Raw genomic sequence first — 10832 nt, forward strand, 5'->3', positions numbered from 1 at the left:
ATTTGAGTTCATAGTTTTGGAAAACTTACAAGCTAATGTGTTAAATAAATGAAAAGCTTTAGAAAAAGAAAGTCGAGATAGGACAGGGGTGGCAGATGAAAGCAAATTACTACTAATTGTGGGGATCGTGTTTAGTTAAAAAGTTTTGAAGAGAGTTATATAAATATAACATATTGGAATGAAATACCAAGATATGAAATAGATTTGTCACTCCATTTTGAAATTGTCAGACGTAAAAAATGTCATTACATGCCTAATTTGAGGGAACAAAATTTTGAAGCTTTTGAAGGGCTAATCTTTCCAACGTAATGGAATTTAGACATCAATTTCCACTACGGGTTCATTGTCATTTCCTGCCTACATTATCATTCGTAATATTAACTTATAATTTATTAATAGTGAGAGTTTGACAACTTATTCAACATAGTTAGGACACTGACAGGCAGTTTTTTTTTTTTTAGGATGCATTTATACATATAGATTTATTGATTAATTTGTTATGATTCCTTTTATAAAATTATTAGAAATAGCAATAAGCCAGTGAGGAATTCAATGATTAATAATGATATTTAAAAAAAAAGGATATAACAGAAGTTCTCTCTTATGCAAATAGCATAAAATTCCTAAATTGTTAAGTTGTAGCTTGGCGCTATGACAAGTGAGATGTTCTGTAAAATTCCAATGGCAACAGGGCATTGGTTATTGCTATGTCATCTTTCTTTTAGTTTGATTATTAGATCTTGTATTTATAAAGTTAGATATATCATGTTTATTAAAAGTTATAATAAAATAATATTATATAGTTGCATTTGTTGTTTAGCCATACTATTCTCTTATTGTCTTTAATGTGACAGATTGATGATTTCTTCATATCATTTTGTCTAATCTTTAATAACTTTTTAAATATTTTTATTTTGATCTTTAATGTAAAATAATAGACACAATGGATGATCAAGATGATTTTATGACTTCTGAGACAGCAGAGCATTTGACTACTCCACCATCAGTTTCTAACACTGCTAATGTGTCACAATCTCGATCTGATAGGCGTAAAAATCGATCTAAAGTTTGGAATCACTTTACTGTAGACCCTTTATAAAAAAAAAAGAAGCTAGATGCAACTATTGTAGTTGCTTGATGAAATTTGATAATGGGACAAGTTCCATGCTAGCTCATTCAAAGAAATGTAAAAATAATCCCAATTCAATTTCATCATCAGTGGCAAACGCAGAAAGACCTGTTTCTTCTCCTTCAACTACCAAATTTGACCAAGAGAAGTGTCGGATAGAATTAGTGAAGATGTTTATAGCTATGGAAATTCCTTTTCGATGTGTGGAGCACGAATCATTTCAAAAGTTTTTGAGTGTTTTACAACCAAAATTTCATGTCATTTCACGCAGTACTGTAGCACGTGATGTTTTAGGACTATGGGAGACAGAAAAGATCAAATTGAAAAAGTTTCTTTCCCAAAATTGTCAAAGGGTTTGTCTTACCACTGATACATGGACTTCTGGTCAGAATCTTAGTTATCTTTGCATGACTGGACATTTTATTGACAATAACTGGAAGCTACAAAAAAAGATTCTAAATTTTTGTCAAATTACTAGCCATTCAGGAGAAACTATTGCTAAGACTATAGAGAAGTGCTTGGATGGGTGGGGGCTGAATTGTGTTTTAAGTTTGACAGTTGATAATGCTTCATCAAATGATGTTGGTATTCAGTATCTAAGAAAAAGGCTATTGTCTTAGAGCAGTTTAGTTTTAGATGGAGAATATATTCATATGCGTTGTTGTGCCCATATTTTGAATTTGATTGTAAAAGAAGGTTTAAAGGAGATTGATGACTCTATTTTAAAAATTCGTGTTGCAGTGAAATACATAAGATCTTCTCCTTCTAGATTGATAAATTTTAAGGCATGTATTGAACGAGAAATTGAATACAAAGGTCTTGTTTGCCTAGATGTTGAAACTAGGTGGAATTCAACCTTTTTTATGTTAGAAGGTGCTTTGAAACATCAAAAGACATTTGAAGAGCTTGAAATGCAAGATAGGAAGTATACTGAAGAGTTAAACAAGGGGAAGGGTCTTCCTACAAGTGAAGATTGGGACTATGTTCGCTTAATATTACCATTTTTGAAGATTTTTTATGAAGCTACTTTGTGCATTTCTGGTTCATCTTATGTGACAGGTAACATGTATATGTTAGAGGTTCTTGGAATTGGAAAAAAGATCAATCAAATGTGTCATCAATCCAAAGATGCAAGAATGAAAGAAATGGCTACAAGAATGAAGAAAAAATATGATAAGTATTGGGGAAATCCAAACAATCTAAATATGTTGTTGTTTATTGCTGTTGTGTTGGACCCTAGATACAAATTATGAACTGAGTAAGTACTTGGAAGAAACTTTAGAAAGTCCAGAAAATTTTGATATCTTGAATTGGTGGAAGTTAAACTCAAGTCGATTTCCAGTCCTTGCAAGCATTGCAAGAAAGGTGTTGGCAATACCTGTCTCTACTGTAGCCTCTGAATCTGCTTTTAGTACTGGAGGAAGGGTATTCGATTCTTACCGTACTTCCTTAACACCTAAAATGGTAGAAGCACTTATTTGCACTCAAGATTGGCTTAAGGGATATTGTTCACCATTACTTTCCAATGAGGAGTTTGAAGAGCTTGAAAAATTTGAGCAAGGTAAGAACCCTCATTATGTTGTTATTAACTATATTAAAAGTTAATAAATAATTACTAATTATATATAATTTTTATTTTGCAGAAATAACTTCTCAACAAGATACTGCTTTTGTAGCTTCTATGCCGCTCGATAATGATTAAAATGGTAGTGTTGTAGTAGTTGTTAAGATGTGTTGATGTTTAAATTTCTTGGCTAAGATGCTTTTATTTTTCAAGATAGAAAATGTGTAGAACCCTAAGAGATGCATCAATTAAACTGTGGGATACGTATTGTTCTTTTTTGTTCCTTTCGGTATTGTGTTTTATACTTTTGCTCAGTTTGTGTACTTGCAAAATCAAAAATTGAAAGCATCATTCGTAAACTTACTTCATGCATGCTCATAATTGAATTAAATTGTTCCTTTTATGCAATTGCACTAAACAAGTCTATTAGTATGGCTTAGCAACTTTGTACAAGGACGAGGGAGAGTATTTGTGTTTAAAAAAACAAAACTTAGAAAAATAAATCAGGTTTTGATTAAAACCGGATTTAAAACCAGTTTTAACTAAAACCGGATTTAAAACCAGTTTTAATTAAAAATGGATTTAAAACCAATTTTAAACCAAATCCAAATTTTAAAACTGATTTTAAACTGGTTTTCAAAAAAATAAAATAAATGGATTTAAAATCCAATCCATATAATTGGATTTGAAATGGATTTGGATTGGTTTTATACTAATCCAATCCATGCACACCCCTAGTCAAAAGTCAGACACCTTTGGACTCAGTCCAATTCATACAATTTCAATATGGTCCTTTAACCTAAAGTTCAGTATTTTGTGTCTTTTATTACTTAACTCATATACATCCTAAGTAACTTAGTCTTAAAACTTCTTAATGTTGTTCTAACCCATAGCTTTTTCTAAGAATCTGATATCATTAATTTCAAATAAACCCAAAACCTTTCTCTATACCGAAAATACACTTTCACCGTATGATTTCATAAAAATTTATAGATTATTACTAAAATAGGTTACTCAGATTCTCATGGGATCACTATATATGTATATAAACCTGGAAATGGTTTCTCAAAACGAGTTCTCTGAGAGCTCTAATAGAGAAGTTCCACAACATCAACAAGAATATCGTCCACGAGATGAAGTTTCCTAAGTATTTCAAGATAGATATCTTAATATGAGAAGAAAACCAAAGGAAAGGAATAAAACTAGATATCTAAGCTCCAAGAAACTTACTGGGATTTGAATGAAATCGATGTTCGAGCTCGGATCTAGAAAAGATTCGAAGTTCGAGAGAGTTCTCTCTTGAGAGAGGAAGGAAAGAGAATAAAGAAAATAAAGAGAGAAGGTTGTAGGGTGAGAAATGAATGTTTTTTAGGCTGAGGTTCCTTAAATATCCTTCCAAACTCGGGGGACCTCACTTGGACGATAATATTCTCGCTTAAGCGAGATTTACCCTCGCCTGGGCGAGACAACCAGACAGCAAAACTATTTATGTTTCTAATATTCTCACTTGAGCGAGAACACTCTTGCTTGAGCGAGATACAATCTCGCCTGAGCGAGCTCTACCTTGCTTGAGCGAGATTGAGCACCCTATCTTTCCTGCGACTCATTGCTTGGGTGAGCTCTATCTTGCTTGGTGTAACATCCTTATTTTTTTTTATTCAACGTAATAAGAATATAATTTTCGAAATACAATGAAAAAATAGTTAAATTTATTATTGGGCGAATTTAACAGTGAAATTATAACATATTCTGTGATTTTGCTCAATTGTATAAGAACTTTGAATAACAACACAATAATAATTAAACAAATTTTAAGATGATAAAATAAAATGCGATGAACATACATTGAGCTCATAATATATAAGATGTTAATATTTACAAAATATCTATTAAAATATAATAAAATACATTAGAACTTTTTTCCAATATTTACAAAATACAAAACATAATAAGTCCTAATAAACAGCCTATCCATCATGTGACCAAAGAGACATTAGTCATCTTTGTGCCATCCCTCTATCATAGCTATATCATCAAAGTCGAGATCATCATCTGATCCTAGATATAAGTCACTAGGGTCTGTAGTAACCTAGTTACCCGTAATCCGCTCAAACGTCCATTGAGATGTTCTCCTAAGATGATCATGGTCATGGTACGTGAATAAGTACGTCAAAGTGTTGGGTCCTCATGGTACCAAGAAAGATATATACACAAAGTGTATGATAGATTTTACTTGTGGGGAAATCAAAGGGAATACTATAAGCTAATTCCATTTCCATCATAATAATGTCACTAGGTACATCATTTACATATAAAGCAATCCTAAAGAAACTAAGTCACTGATACTTATTAAATATATAATTTAGTCTATTAGTTACAGAACTATCTACTAATCTAATCCTCTCTGTGGGTGTTGTCATCTTGGTTCCCTGAAATGTTTACATAAGGATAGTCTCTATTTTTATTACTAAGCACACATTCACAAATAATTCAATGATACAGATAAAGAAATCATGTAAGCACTATATAATAAGATCATCTAATTCATTCAACTTAGATCCATTTCTACTAACACTTTCGGTTCTCACTTTCACTGCCCTTGGGATCCCTTGAGGTTTTCTTTAGCATAGATAGTTGCTGGATAGCTGCAACGACACAGATACTACGTGTGCCGACCCGGCCCCTTTTAGCAAAAGCATGGTCATGAGGATTAGTTAGGAAACGAGTGTGAGGCCTGTGGTGCTCCTATTCTCATTTGTCTTGCGCAATTCAAGAGGAGCATCCACAACCCTCATTTTCCCAAGACTTTTCAGTCTTCTCTATCTTCCACACTCCTAGTGTACCTCTAAACTATCCACACTCATCCTTATCACATTCATTTTTTATTTCCCTTCTCTTTGCATGTTTCTATTTCACCTCTCTATATTTTACTCTAGTTCATTATTACATCATCCATCACTCAATCATTGCCGAGAGTTAGTTCCCTCAGACTCAGTCCACCATATACATGCATATATTCAAAATAAAGATCACACCCATCATCAATCACCACAAAACATGCTTTAAACATATCAAAACATATTCCAAATATAACCAAAACATATTATCATCCAGCATATACTCAAATCAAACATTTTCATAAAAAAAAACACAACAGTTCGTAGTAATAAGACAAAGTTCTCCTTACCTTAAAAAACTAGTTTTGGTGATGAGAAAGCAAGAGAAAGTTGGGTCACAGACCAAGGTAGGTTCTACACCTTATAGAAATCAAGTTCTTTGAGAAAAGAGGAAACAAAGAAGATAGAAGTAAAAATGAGAGATTCGAGCTCTAAGATACTTACCGACGATTCCTTAGAGTTGAAGTTTGAGCTCAGATTCGATGAAGTTTCAGAGTTTCTAAGGCTTTTATCTGTGATATGGGAAGAGAGAATTCAGAGAAAATTATAGAAGGACGTGAGTTGTGAAAGTGAAATGAATTTCCATGCTGGAAATCTCTTAAATACCCCTCAGCCCTGCATGCTCTCGCTTAAGCGACGGGTCTGTCACCTGAGCAAGATGTACAAACAATGGTTTTTCCAACATTTTTCTAATATGCTCCCTTGTAAAAAATATCACCTGAGCGAAATAGTGACCAGAGAGGGCGATATTTCTCTTATGAGTCCTTGCTTGAATGACACAGCTCGCTTAGGTGAGATCTTCATCTCGCCTGAGCGAAGTAACTATTAAGATAATTCTATCTATCTCGCTTAAGCGAGATTACTCTGAAACAAGATATTTCTATGTGGTCAATCTCGCTTAAGCGAGATTTGCTGCACTAACCTCCTCTTATACTCTTCAAAATACACTCCTAACACATCTTAATATTATTTAATATTAAGCTAAACACAATTTTTGAATAATGGAAAAAACGGTGTTACAATTCTCTCACCCTTTCAAAAATTTTGCCCCTAAAATTCACTGATTCAAGAAGTGATGGTTGTAAGCTTCCTTTATTTTATCTTCAAGTTCCTAAGTGGCATCTCCTTTGTCGTTTGCACTCTATATCACTTTCACCAGAGATATTTCTTTGCCCTTTAAATGTTTGACTCGTCGATCGACAATCTTTACCAGAAATACATTATAGGAAAATTTTTCTCGATCACATGAGATGAGTCTGGAATATATTTTCTGAGTTGGGATACATGGAAGACTGGATACAAATTAGATAAATTTGGAGGCAGTGCGATTTGATATGCTACAGGACCAATTCTACTCAAGATTTTGAATGGTCCAATAAATTTGAGAGATAGTTTTCAGGATTTCAACGCCCTACCAACTCCAGTAATGGGTGAGACTCTCAAGAACACATGATCTCCCACTTGAAACTTGAAAGGTTTTCTCTGGTTATCATAATAACTCTTCTGTCTGTCTTGAGAAACCTTGATTTTCTCCTTAATTCTTGATCTGATCGTTCCACCTTTGAACTAAGTCAGGTGCATATAGAACTACTTCTCCAGACTCATACGAACATAATGGTGTTATGCATTTCCTTTCATATAATGCCTCATATGGTGCATCCAAATGCTAGCATGATAACTATTGTTATAAGTAAACTCTACCAAAGGTAGACACTCCTCCCATGTTCCTTGTTGCTTCATCACGCAAGCTCATAACAAATCTTCAAGGGTTTGGATAGTTCGCTCTGTTTGTCCATCAGTCTGAGGATGATATGTTGAACTAAGTTTCAACTTAGGTCCCAACGATCTTTGTAAACTCTCCCAAAATTTGGAAGTAAATCTCGGATCTCTATTTGATAAAATGCTCGAAGGCACCCCATGTAGCCTAACTATTATTGTTACAATTCTAAACACTAGCAAGTGCACTAGGAATTGTAGCAAGTAATGAGTAATTTTAAGATCAGAGTATCGTCTCCACAGGGAATTAGGAATTCAAGTATCACTTCACAGAACAATAAGTAGTTGAGCCATACGAATTTGGAAGAGTTGTAACATGTAGAAAGTAAGAAATAAGAACAATTAAAAGGTAAAGATCTTGTAGAAAACAGAGTACAGAATTTGATGTTGAGATTAGAAATGGATGAATGATAGTTAGGAATTTATTTTACAAGAATGTCAATATCAATTCAATTATGCCTTTAAATATTCAAGCAATTGGTTAATTGACAATCAGTTTCACATATAACTAGTCAAAAGTTAATCCCTTAACTCATTGACCCTAACGATCAACTAAATCCCCCTAATCCCTTAGGTGAGATTCAATTTCAAGTTGCATTAAAAATTAGAACCATAAGATTGCAGAATTAAGTTCCTTTATCCTTAAGAAATCCCTAATTCTGGTTGCTAATCTAGATCAGAGAAGCAAATCCAACTTTCATTGGCAAATGTTCCTCTTTGATTAATCATACGAATTTCCATTCAAAGATTGAAATGACAATAGAATTAATAACTCAATTAATCCAAGAACTCAAAATTCAGAAGCAAGAAGTGAATCAATACATCAATTCAAGGTCCATAAACTCCTAACAACAAAGAATTAAGCAAACATTGAAACAAAGAAAGAGAAAAAAGAAGAAGAAGGAGAATAACGCAGAAGATCCATCTTCAACAATCCCCAATCTGATCCCTCTTCTTGGAGCTTGATGTTCGTCCCCAATCCTCTCTCTGACTCTCTCTCAACGAAGAAATGAAGTGAAAAACAGAAAATGAGCAAAAGAACCCAAGTTTTATGCTTAAATAGGTATTTATAAAAATCCCGATTTTGTACGTTATCACTCTTGCTGATAAGAGTGGCCACGCAGAGGCTCATATGGTTTCTGGAAACTGGAACTATCACTTTCGCTACTAAGAGTTGCAACGCAGGAGGTCAAGTGGTTGTAAATTATTTACTAAAGTGTTTGATTATATACTTGAGCAGATTTTGATTGTAAAAGATATTTTGGGAATATCTTTAATGAAATTTTGAAATTTATATGTATTCAAAGAATGAATTTATTTATCCGCCAGAAAAATTTGTTTACTCATTAAAGGAAAATTTAAGGTGTTACACAACCACATTCGCTTATCCCGGATGATAGGATAGTGTGAAATCGTAGTCTTTCAAAAATTTCATCCATCTCGGTTGTCACATATTCAGCTCTTTCTGGTCGAATAAGTACTTCAAACTTTTATGGTCGCTAAAGACTTCAAATCTTGCTCCAAAGAGATAGTGTCTCCATATCTTCAATGCAAAGACCAATGCTGCGAGTTCCAAATTATGCATAGGATAGTTAACCTCGTGAGGTCGCAATTGCCTAGACGCATAGCCACTAATCTCCCATCTTGCATCAAAACACATCCAAGACCTTGTCCTGATGCATCACAGTATACTTCAAAATTCTGTTCGAGATCTTGTAGAATCAACACATGTGTGGATGTTAGTTTCTCCTTCAGTCTTTAGAAACTTGTCTCACATTCTTCATTCCAGTCAAAACCATTCCCTTTTTGTGTCATCTTCATCAAAAGTAAGGCTATCTTAGAAAATCCCTCAATAAACTTTTTATAATAGCTGGCCAATCCTAAGAAACTTTGAACTTCGGTTAGAGTAGTAGGTCTTCACCATTGAGACACTGCTTCAACTTTAACTGGATCAACTATGATTCCTTTGCTTGATACGACATGTCCCAGAAATTGTATTTGCGATAAGCAGAATTCGCAATACAATCCTAAAGTGCTCAATATGTTCCTCATGGCTCTTTGAGTAGATCAAGATATCATCTATGAATACGACCACAAACTAGTCCAGGTATTGATAGAAGATTCGATTCATGTATCCATGAATACGACTGGAGCATTAGTCACACCAAACGGCATAATTAAGTACTCATAATGTTCATAACGAGTTCTGAACGCAGTCTTCGAAATATCTTCATTCTTCACCTAAATCTGATGATATTCAAATCGCAGATTGATCTTTGAGAATACTGAGGCTCCTCTCAATTGATCCATCAAATCATTTATTTTGGGGAGAGGATATTTGTTCTTGATTGTGACTTTGTTCAATTGGCAATAATCCACGCACATTCTCATGCTTCCATCCTTCTTCTTCACTAAGAGGACAGGAGCTTCCCCATAGCGATATACTTGGTCTCACAAATTATTTCTCCAATAAGTCTTCAACTTGCTTCTTTACATCAGCCAACTCAATTGGCAACATCCGATACGGTGTAATGGAGATTGGGCTTGCTCCTGGTATGAGGTCGATCGTGAATTCTATTTCTCTTTGTGGTAGCAATTCAGTTACATTCTCCGGAAAGACTTCTAAGAATTCGTTTATTATCGGTATATTGATAAGTCTGTAATTAGGTCCTCTTTTACAGCCATTTATTCATATTTGACCTTTATTTTTATTGGGTTTTACACTAATTTATTTATTAGTTGTGCAGTTTGATATAACAAGGCTACAAGTAGATTTCGGTTCATTTTAGGCCCAAATGAATGGGTTTAAAAGCCTCATAGCAATATGCACGCCCAATGAAGCACGGGGGTGCTTCGACAATATGCACGATCGTGCTGCATCATCATGCATAGCCGTGCTTGTTTGCATTAGCCAAACTTGCCTAGTTTAAAGGAGTTCTAATTCTATAAATAAAGAGGGGGAGGCATCGTAGAAATGATCTTTTTCCTTAGCATCATTTCACATAAGGCCCTTCAAGATTCTTGATCACTTTCACCTCTCTTGTTCTAGTTTGCTTTTCTCTTCATTATGGTTATGTTATTGATTATTTTAGCTTTTTTTTTTCTACATGAGTAACTAAATCCATAGCTAGGGATATGGGAATTATTGTTCATGACTTTATGGAAATTTGATTTTGAATCTAAATTTGATTTCTGCTTCGTGATTAGAATTTATCTTATCATTTCTCATTCTTAACTCTAATTAATTACATCGCCAGGCGATCGTACCTCTATTAATTAATAGATCTATAGGATAAAACGAGATAAAAGATTAGGTAGACCAAACCAATCTTCATCTTCTAATCGTTATTGAATTAACAAATTCATAAGCTCCTTAGGCTTTTTCTAATTGATAACTCGCATGATCATTGGGTATATTAACTTAGAAAAAAAGAATATTAATATTGCATGACCAGTGGATATTAAT

The 10832-nt window shown here is 33.9% G+C and overlaps 1 pseudogene; it reads left to right on the plus strand.

The window, feature by feature from the left end:
- Positions 1–943: 943 nt before the first annotated feature.
- On the plus strand, positions 944–2382 carry LOC113849483 (annotated as a pseudogene).
- Positions 2383–10832: the final 8450 nt, after the last annotated feature.

The sequence above is a fragment of the Abrus precatorius genome, unplaced genomic scaffold (assembly GCF_003935025.1).
Source record: "Abrus precatorius isolate BTA unplaced genomic scaffold, Abrus_2018 Scaffold9, whole genome shotgun sequence".
Classification (NCBI taxonomy): domain Eukaryota; kingdom Viridiplantae; phylum Streptophyta; class Magnoliopsida; order Fabales; family Fabaceae; genus Abrus; species Abrus precatorius.